Source organism: Odocoileus virginianus, chromosome 32, assembly GCF_023699985.2.
Source record: "Odocoileus virginianus isolate 20LAN1187 ecotype Illinois chromosome 32, Ovbor_1.2, whole genome shotgun sequence".
Lineage (NCBI taxonomy): Eukaryota > Metazoa > Chordata > Mammalia > Artiodactyla > Cervidae > Odocoileus > Odocoileus virginianus.
The window spans coordinates 11,356,565-11,366,631 of NC_069705.1; positions in this window are offsets into that span (position 1 = coordinate 11,356,565).

A 10,067-nucleotide genomic window follows, 5' to 3' on the forward strand; every position below is an offset into this window, starting at 1 on the left:
GGTGGAGGGAATCGCGCGAGATGTTATCCTCCGAACCGGCTGGAAGTCGGAGCGCTGGACCAGGGGTTGTTGCGCGCGGCGTGACCTCCGCTCCGAAGCCACCCGCGGGTTCTCGATACGAGGCGCGAGAGGTCTTTGGAAGGATGGGACGCGGCGTGAGGCGTTACGAGTGGAGAGCCTGTCAAGTCTCGGTGAAAGCAAAGTTCTTCGAGCAAGGATAAACCAGCCCAGCCTCTTCACTTCATAGAGAGGAAGACCGACGTCCTGGCCCCCGTGGTACACTGGCTGACCTGCTAATGGCCAGGATGGTGCGAGGACGCTGGCATGCCACCCCCTGCTGAAAAGTAGGGCAGGGAGCTGGCAGCAGCTGCGGCTACCCAGACCTTCGCTTCTGGGTGCTGAGAACACATCCATTTGCAAGGGGAAAAAGGTCTCTGGGACTTTGCCCTTCTCCCTGGCGTTTATTAGGATTTCGAGGCTGCCGGAAAGATATATTTAAAAGATGTCGAGGTGAGCTTGGCAGGATTCAGAAGCCACAAGGGAGGTTGGAGGTGATTTCTGTCCAAAAATGATGACATAACTGAGGTCAAGAGTTTAAATGAATTTCCTTAGTAGAGCTGCCCAGATCTCCTGAGTATTTAGTTTTCTGCCAGACCTCAATTCCTTTAGGCGTACAATACTTTTCTGTTTCCTAACTAAATTATAGGGTAAGGGTTCTGGGGATGTTTGTCAGTTTTATTTCTTCAAAAGCTGAGAAAAGGGAAACTAAAACAATTTTTGTAACATTAATTGCCTTATGGTTGAAGCCACACACAATTATCCACAAGTTTACTTATACCTTCTCCTCAAATTTATAACACCTGAATAGCTTCAGTTCTCTCTCTGCAGAGGATGAAGAAAGCCAGTTACTAGGATGCTGTTAGATAACTAATTAATAACAGTAGCTAGCTTTTACTGAGCTCTTCCATGTTCTAGGTACAGTTGTAAGCATTTTACAAGTATAATCCCATTTAATTCTCACAGCAACAGGGTGTTGTAGTTTATCCCTATTTGCAGAGGTAGTAACATGCTACCAGCAAGTGATGGAGCCAATACTAAAAACACACGCTCTGTCTTCTGAGCCTGCACCTAAGTAACTTAACCTAAAATCACAGTTAAAGTGATAGAATTGGAACTTGAATTCCAAGATCCTCTTTCTCCAAATCCCTGATGCAGCCTCCATACCAGGTGTTCTGTTTTAGGGAGAGGCTCTCAGTACAGTTTATACTGTAACTATTGAGAACCCTGTTAGACAGGGTCTATCATGATTTAGTGTACTACATGTTATGACTGAGAAATTTAAACAATTTATTTGAAAATAAGAATCCATTTCATGTATTTTTGTGGGAAAATATTTTCCAGATTTTTTTTAATCAGAGAAAAGAATATTGCTTTCATTTTTGTAAATTTCTTTCATGTCTGGCTTAATAGAAAGCCATTGGATTCTTGTATTTGCCTCTATAGTCCATGGAATTCTCCAGGCCAGAATACTGGAATGGGCAGCCTTTCCTTTCTCCAGGGGATCTTCCCAACCCAGGGATCAAACCCAGGTCTCCCGTTGCGGGTGGATTCTTTACCAGCTGAGCCACAAGGGAAGCCCAATACTGGAGTGGGTAGCCTATCCCTTCTCCAGGGGATATTCCCAGCCCAGGAATCAAACCGGGGTCTCCTGCATCGCAGGCGGATTCTTTACCAACTGACCTATCAGGGAAGCCCCATTCAGATATATTCAATTCACAATTCCTAGCTCACAGCTCTCCAAACCGTTGGACTTTCCTGAGCTATAAAAGCAGTGGGATAATATTTGAGCTCTACTCCTCAGGTCCTAAAAACAGCTCAGGGAAAGTGACTGAGATAGAAAGTGGGGGAGCTGCTTCTCTGGAGAATCAACCATGTGATTAGAAGGTGGGAACTTTCAGTCCCAATGCCCAGCCTCTGGGGGAGAGCAGAGGGGCTGAAGGTTGAATCAGTGGCCAATGGCCAATGACTTAGTCATGCCTTTGCAATGAAGCCTCACTAAAAATCCAGAGGTCAGGGTTCAAAGAGCTTCCAGGTTGGAGAACACCTGTGAAGATTAAGGGAGAGCCATGCACCTGGAGATGGCATGGAAGCCCCACCCCCTTCCACTAGGCCATGCCCTATATATCATACCCTATATATAAACTGGAAATCTAGTAAATAAATGGGTTTTCCTGGGATTTGTGAGCCGTCCTGGCAAGTTAATTGAAGCTGAGGAGCAAGTCAGGGGAACCTCTGATTTACAGCCAGTCCGTCAGAAGCACAGGTAACGACCTGGGTGTATGACTGGCACCTGGAGTGGAGGATGGTCCCGTGGGGCTGAACCCTTTACCTGTGGAATGGGATTCTGTACCCGGCAGACAGTGTCAGAAGTGACTTGAATTCCTGGACACCCTGCTGGGGTTCAAGAATTGCTTGTTGGTGTGGGGAGGCCTCCACACACAAAGTGAAATTGGGTCTGGAAACCCTTTTTCACCAGCGTACTTCAGCCCACAGAACTGTTTCATGCATCCTAACCATTTTGTCACATAGAATGTAAAAAAGGTGTGAACTCAAGGGTTAGAGTTAGTAAAATTAGTAACTTAACTCTTCATGAAGCATATTTTTAAGTGAAACTGGCTTTTTTTTAGCAAATGCATGACAGTGGACAATACAATGACCGATAGCACAATTTGTTTCCACTGCCTTAATTCCTGGTAAGGCACCAGCCATTTTGCCCACCACTGATTTTCCATCAAGAGTGCAAATGGCAGCAACACAGAAAAAAAAAAAAAAAAAAAAGCAAATCATATCCTGGTACTATTAGGAAAAGTTTTCATCCTGTGACCCTTAAAGGGATCTCTAAGACTCCCAGCCATCTAGGACCACCCTTTGAGAACTATACAACAATTAAATGTGCCTAATCTGGAGCTTGGAATAACAATACCTACCCTGAAGGAGTTCACAGTCTCAATAGGAATCTGCATTTTAAACAAGCCCTCTAGGTGATTTGGAAGCAGATAGCATGAGATCCACACTTTGAGAAACACTGCCTTAAGAAGTATAAATTGTAAGTTTCCCACTTCTTTCCAGAATAAGTCATATTTCAATATTAAAAAGGTATTGTGTGGAGTGCCTATCAAGGCACTAAGTGCTCTGAGGACAGGCTGTGTCTGGAGAGGTTCTCAATCCCTGGTGGACACTTAGGCATCAGAAGTTGAGACAACTCCACAGATGTCTCTGATGCACTGACTCTAAGATAACAAGGCCAGGGCCTTGGGCTGAGACAGTGATTCTCAAACTGATGATCAGAAAGTGAAAGTGAAGCTGCTCAGTCGTACCCGACTCTTTGCGACCCCATGGACAGTAGCCTGCACCAAGCTCCTCCGTCCATGGGATTTTCTAGGTAAGAATACTGGAGAGGGTTGCCATTTCCTTCTCCAGGGAATCTTCCCGACCCAGGGATCAAACCCAGGTCTCCGGCATTGTGGACAGACGCTTTACCATCTGAGCCACCAGAAGAGTGTGCTAAATAGATTCTTTACATTTCAGATCCATATCCTAGTTAATCAGAGGGGTCATGACTCTACATTTTAATTACACAGGCTGCCGCTGTGAGGCAAGTACCATGTACTGACTTCGTTTATAAAAGGTTAGAACAAGAGAACCACAAAGACATCAGAGTGATGTTCTTTTCCAGCCCAAAGTTGGCGATTTTTATAAGTTCATAAACCATTCCTAAGAATGCATTTTATTACTTTATACCCAAAACTGAATACTTTTGCCCCCAACTTAAGTAATCTTAGCTTTTAGTTTTTTCACTTTGAGGAGAGTGACTTGGACTTTTCCTTGTGTTGTCTCTTATTTCAGTGAAGACTGTTTTGAGCTGATAACCTCAACTGAAACTGTGCAGCAAGGCGTCTCTCCTCAGGCCCCCGGAGGTTTCCATCAGACCAAGGTTTCCTCTGGGCTAGGGTTGTCAGAGAGCATATGCAAATGCACCAAGTGCAAAAGTAAAACAAAACACTTCCAGGAAACAATCAGAGAAAATCTTCTGGAAGAATAATGAGTTCTCAGAGACTTGATACCAAAAGTCCTTAAAAGGAAAAATTAATAAATAGGACTTCATCAAAATCAAAAACTTTTGCTCTGTGAAAAACTGTTAGCGGGATGAAAAGCCAAGCCACAGATTGGGATAAAATATTGCAAACCACCAATCTAACAAAAGACCAGTATCTAGAAAACAAACAAGTCTCAAAACTCAACAGTGAAAAGACAATCAATGGAACCCAAATTTGGTTTCAATGCCGTTCTTCAGGAACACGGAGGAGGAATAATTGCTTCTAGGACTAAACAGGAATATACAAAATGAGCCTGGAGAACCATGTAGTGCCAGAAAGGAGGGCTCAAAAAAAAAAAAAAAAAAAAAAAGCCCCACACAATGATGGGGGTATGTATATATGTCAAAAAGACACAACTGAGAGAGCTTCCAATGGCCAAAAGTAAATAAGGTAGCACTAGATCATAACACAAAGTATAAAATAAATAAATATGGGTCCATTCGGATATAAAGAAATACATAAATGGGAGAGAATGAACAAATATACCTTGCAGGGAGATTCTAAGAATTAACCAATAAATACTCTGAATGAGTTGGAGGATAACTCCCCACCCCCACATGTAGAACTGCATGCAGGGACTATCTTCCAAAGAATACAGCTTCGGGGGGGCGGGGAGCGGGGCAGAAAGACTGTAGTGGAGAAACCTGCCAAGCTCTACCTGAGCCAAGCAATGACAGTTAACATCAACAGGATAGGCTCCATTGATAGTATAGCCATTTGATGTCTGATGAGAAAGGGCACTTACCTCTGTGGTCTTCCTCCCCAAAACACAAGCCCCAGTGTGATCAGGAGAAAAACATCAGACAAAATAAATCCCAGTTGAGGGGCATTCTATGAAACATCAGAGCTGCGCTCCTCAAGATTACAGAGGTAAAAAAAAAAGATAACAGAGGTCATCAAAACCAAGGAAAGTCACAGGCGTTCCCTGGTGGGCTGGTGGTCAGGACTCTATGCTATCCACCCAAACCCGGATTCAATCCCTGGTCAAAGAACTGAGATTTCACAAGCCTCACAGTGAGGCCAAAACAAAACAAGGAAATTCTGAGAAACTGTCATGGCCAAGAGGCTCCTAAGGAAACATGATGACTCAATGTAATACGGTATCCTCGGTGGGATCCTGCAAGAGGAAAACAGTGTTAGGTAAAAACAAAGAAAATCTGGATAAAGTATAGACTTTAGTCAATAAGAATGTATCAGTACTGATCCATTAGTTGTGACAAATATGCAACACTAACATCTTAATAATCGGTGTACTGTATGTGGGATCTCTATATATCATAATTCCTCTATGAATCTATTCTAAAATAAGAAGTTTATTAAAATAAATAGTTAGAAAATGGGCAAAAAACACACAGGGACATTTTTACAGAAGAGGATATACAACTGGCAGATAAGCACAAGAAGAGGTTGAACATCATTAACCATTAGGGAAATGCAAGTTAAAGCACAGTGAGATGATCACTGCACACTGATCAGAACGGTCAAAACAAAAAAGTGAGACCACCAAATGCTGGCAAGGATACAGAGAAACTCCCACACTGCTGGTGGGGATGCAAACAGGACAACTTCACTTTTAGGAAAGTCTAGTAGTCTAAAAAATTAAACATGCACATATCATATGACCCAGAATTGCACTCTTGGGCATTTATCCCAAAGAAATGAAAACCATGTCCACACAAAAACCTGTGCATGAATGTACATAGCAGCTTTATTCATAACAGCCCCAAACTGAAACCACCCAGATGTCCTTCCACAGGTGAATGGTTGAACAAAGGTACATCCACATCACAGACTACTAATCAGCAATAAAAAAGAACTATAGATACAGGAAACAACTTAGATGAATGTCAAGAGAATTCTGCTGAGTGGGCAAAAAAAACAATCTCTAATGATCACATATGATACAAATCTATTTCTCTAACATTCTCAAAATGACAGAATTCAGAAATGGAGAAGGAGTTTGTGACTGCCACGGATATAGTGTGGAGGGAAAGGAGAAGCAGGTGTGGCTGTGAAAGGTCAACAGGAGCAACGGCGGTGGCGACGGGACTGTTCTGCATCTTGTTCCGCATCAATGTCCACATCCTGGTGGTGACGTGGCAGTGAAGCTTTGTGAGATGTTACCACTGGAAGAAACTGGGTAAGGGGCACAGGAAAGCTCTGCATTATTTCAGAAAACCGTCTGTGAATTAACAAATTATCTCAAAATAAAAACTTTAATTAAAAAGATACAATACAGGGCGTCCCCTGGCAGTCCAGTGGTTAGGACTCCACACTTGCATTGCTGAGGGCTGAGCTTCAATCCCTGGGTGGGGACTAAGATTCCCACAAGCTGCTCAGCATGGCCAAAAAAGAAAGAAAGAAAGAATACAATACAGTTGGCACTCCTATCCATGGGTTCCACATTCACAGATTCAGCCAACTATGAGTTGGCAATATTTGGAAAGAAAGAAAAAAAATCCAGTCAAGTTCCAAAAAGCAAACACTTGAATTTGCCACACATCCAGCAACTATTTACACAGCATTTACACTGTATTTACAACTATTTACATAGCATTTACATTGTACTAAGTATTATAACTAATCTAAAGGTGATTTGAAGTATACAGGAGGATAAACTTAGGTTTTATACAAATACTACACCATTTTTTATATAAGAGACTTGAGCATCCATGGTTTTTGTACTGGAACCAATCCCCCACCCATACTGAGGGATGAGACTATATCCCTAGTTATTTTGGATTTCAGAAAAAAATTACTTTTAGTATCATTATGTCCCATGCAATATGTGGAACACACTGATACTAAAAGATGAGTTGTTGTTTATCTGAAATTCAAATGTAACTGAGAGTCCTATATTTTATCTGGCAACACTACCCTTGGCATTCTACCAGGATAAGGTGTATATTGCAAAATAAAAGAACATTTAAAAGTTGTTTTTAAATGTGCTCTGATCTCAGAAACCCCTAAATCCCCCCTTCTCAGTAGCTGTTGTCTCACATTTTGTACTGTAAGCTAACTGCCCACTACTCTTGATGAGAAGAGCCACATAGAGTGTAAAACCCTCCTCTTTTCACAGAGGAGTAAAAGTTATCCAAAGAGTCCTCCCTTCTCAATTTCCATTTAAAACAGATATTCTTTCCAAAAAAGAGTATGAAAAAATAATTTAACAGAATAGTCACGAAGCGTTTTCTAGAAGCAATTTTGAGTCTCCAGTAGAACAACAATGGTCTCCAGTATAAAAATACAACCAAGAACTAAAAGACATCTGAAAAAAAACTCTAACATGAAAACGATGGCAATCTAAATAGAAAGGGAAAAGCAATTTGTAGGTAATTCGTTATTCAAGATGAAACAAATATGAAGAAATTATCATTAATGTTCTCAGAGATACAAGATGCTACAACCCACAAACAAGAGCAGAATCACAGAGAACAAAAAATTCCTAGAAACTAAAAATGTGGTAGATGGAAATGTAAAATTCAGTGGTGAGTTGGAAGATAAAGGTGAGTAAATCTCCCACAAAGACAGCAAGAAGGCAGAAAATTCAAGTGAAAAGACAAGTCAATCAAAGAATCAGGCTAAGAGATTCATAACAGAAACAGCAAGAATTTTAAAAAGAGGTAACAGAAATGAGGGTAGCGGACAGGTAAGAGAAACAAAGAACCTGAGAAAATGTTATAGGACTTAAGGGCAGGTGTCTCCAGAATGAAGTATGCCCAGGAAAATGGACAAAAAACAGACCCACACCAATGTTATACTGTTAGGAAATTTCAGAACAGAGGGGACAAAAATAGCCTACAAGCTTCCAAAAAGAAAAACCAAGTTTTAAACAAAGCATCATGAAAACACACTTTCAAATAAGCAAGATATTAAAAAAAATTATTTCCTATGCACCTTTTTCAGAAAGCTACTGGAGAACAGACTCGACCAAAATGAGGGAACACATTAAGAAAGAGAAACACACAGATTGTAGGAAAAAAAGAATCCAACAGAAAAGGAGGAGAGAATCCCCAGGATGAACAGAAGACACCAGAATATAAGTATGCACCAGGAACACAACCATCCTCCCATCAGAGGGCCCCCCAGCACAGCTTCTTCAGGAGCCTGAAACTGACCAAATATGTCTGAGCATCTTAAGATTTAGACAAGTGATGGAGGGTTTGAGGTCAAATCAGTCATAAGTACATCAGCAAACCAAGTAAGGCAAAGGATTCATTCCAGGGAAATTCATTCATTTGCAATTCCAGGAGTTGTTCAGGAAAAGTAACCAGTTTACTACATGAATAAGCTCTGGTCAGCATTACATAGTATAATAATGAACAACAGAACTACCATTTAAGTGGATGGAGAAACTGGTGGGAGGACGGCTGCGATTGTGTATATGGTGGAGGCAGAGAGACCTGACCATCATCTTCTACAATAGAAAATAAGTAGAAATAGCCTAAAATTGACAAATCAAGAGGGAGAAATACAACTGTGTTATTAAAAATACTGGGACTTCCCTGGTGGTCCAGTGGTTAGGACCACACTTTCCACTGCTGGAGGCCACAGAGTCATCGTTTCCTGGTCGGGGAACTAACATCCCACAAGCCCGGTGCAGCCAAATTTTATTTTTTAATTTATTTTCAAATTTTTTTAAAAAGTTAAAAAAACATGGAGAGAATTTTTTTAAAAAACTCAACTTAAAGTGGTTATTTTTGTAGAAGGAAAAATGAGAGTGTGACAGAAGAGAGCTCCTTTTCATAAACTTCAAATTGCTAGCTTCTATAGAATTATTTGAGTCTTTAAAAGCATAACTTTTTTAAAAAGAAAAAAGATGAAAAGCTCCAGTCATCAAATATCCGTCCCCCAAAAAATTTTAATGCCAATTTAATCTATATTCTTAAACTTAAAAATCTTCCTACCTCTAATGGTATTACGTTAACCAGCTAAAAATCAGCTTTAAAAGCCCTATTTTTCAAAGTATTTGGAAGAATTCCCCACCAAGAATGCAGAGACTAGCCCACGCCACTGATACTTCGTCAGGACTTACTTGTATAAATGTTTATACTGGCATTTGTATTTGGAACAATAGTGGTTATTATAAAAAAAGAGATAGTTGTGTTTAACATGCCAGATCTGGGTAAATTCAAGATTTTCACAAAAATTATCCCCAAAGTAATATTAAACTTAGACACTTTTTTAAAAAGTCCAGATTTGAAATATCAAAAACATTTTTAATTCAGTCTGGAGTGAATACTAAGTCAAGAACTGAATCAAATCCACACACACAAAAAAATGAATACTAATTTTCCTTAAGTTCACTGTATTTTCTGGAAGAGGTTGCTAATTTAGTTTTCCTTTCCTTGACACTGGCATTTAGAATCATTTTTAAATGGTTTACATCTTTAAGTTCTAAGTCTACTTATCCTAAACATCTTATTATAATTAAAACTATAAATCCAGAAGCAATAGCCCTCCCTTAAGAAGGGAGGATATTAATAAATGTAGAAGGACTTCAAGAAACAAAGTCACACTGGAACCCCACAGTAGTAATCGACACAAGCAAGATCTGCCAATGGATTAAAAAATGAGTGGGCTGAAGTTTAAGCAGAAATGGGACATTTGCATAGCTCATGTTATCTCCAGCAAACATTCAGTCACTACAAAGAAAAACACAGTACGTTTACAGTAGCGAATCCTAGACACCACCTTAGGTAGTGGCTAAGGTTAATAACACCAGAAATACATTACCGCATCAGGGGTCAAGGATACAGTCACAGATCAGAGGACACTATGATGACATGACAACTAAATTCAAGGCAGGATCCTGGATTGGATCCTGAAACAGAGAAAGGGCATTAGTGAAAAGACTAAGAAAATCTCTACTTTCCCAAACTCTCTCTTTAGTTAATAGTATTGTATCAT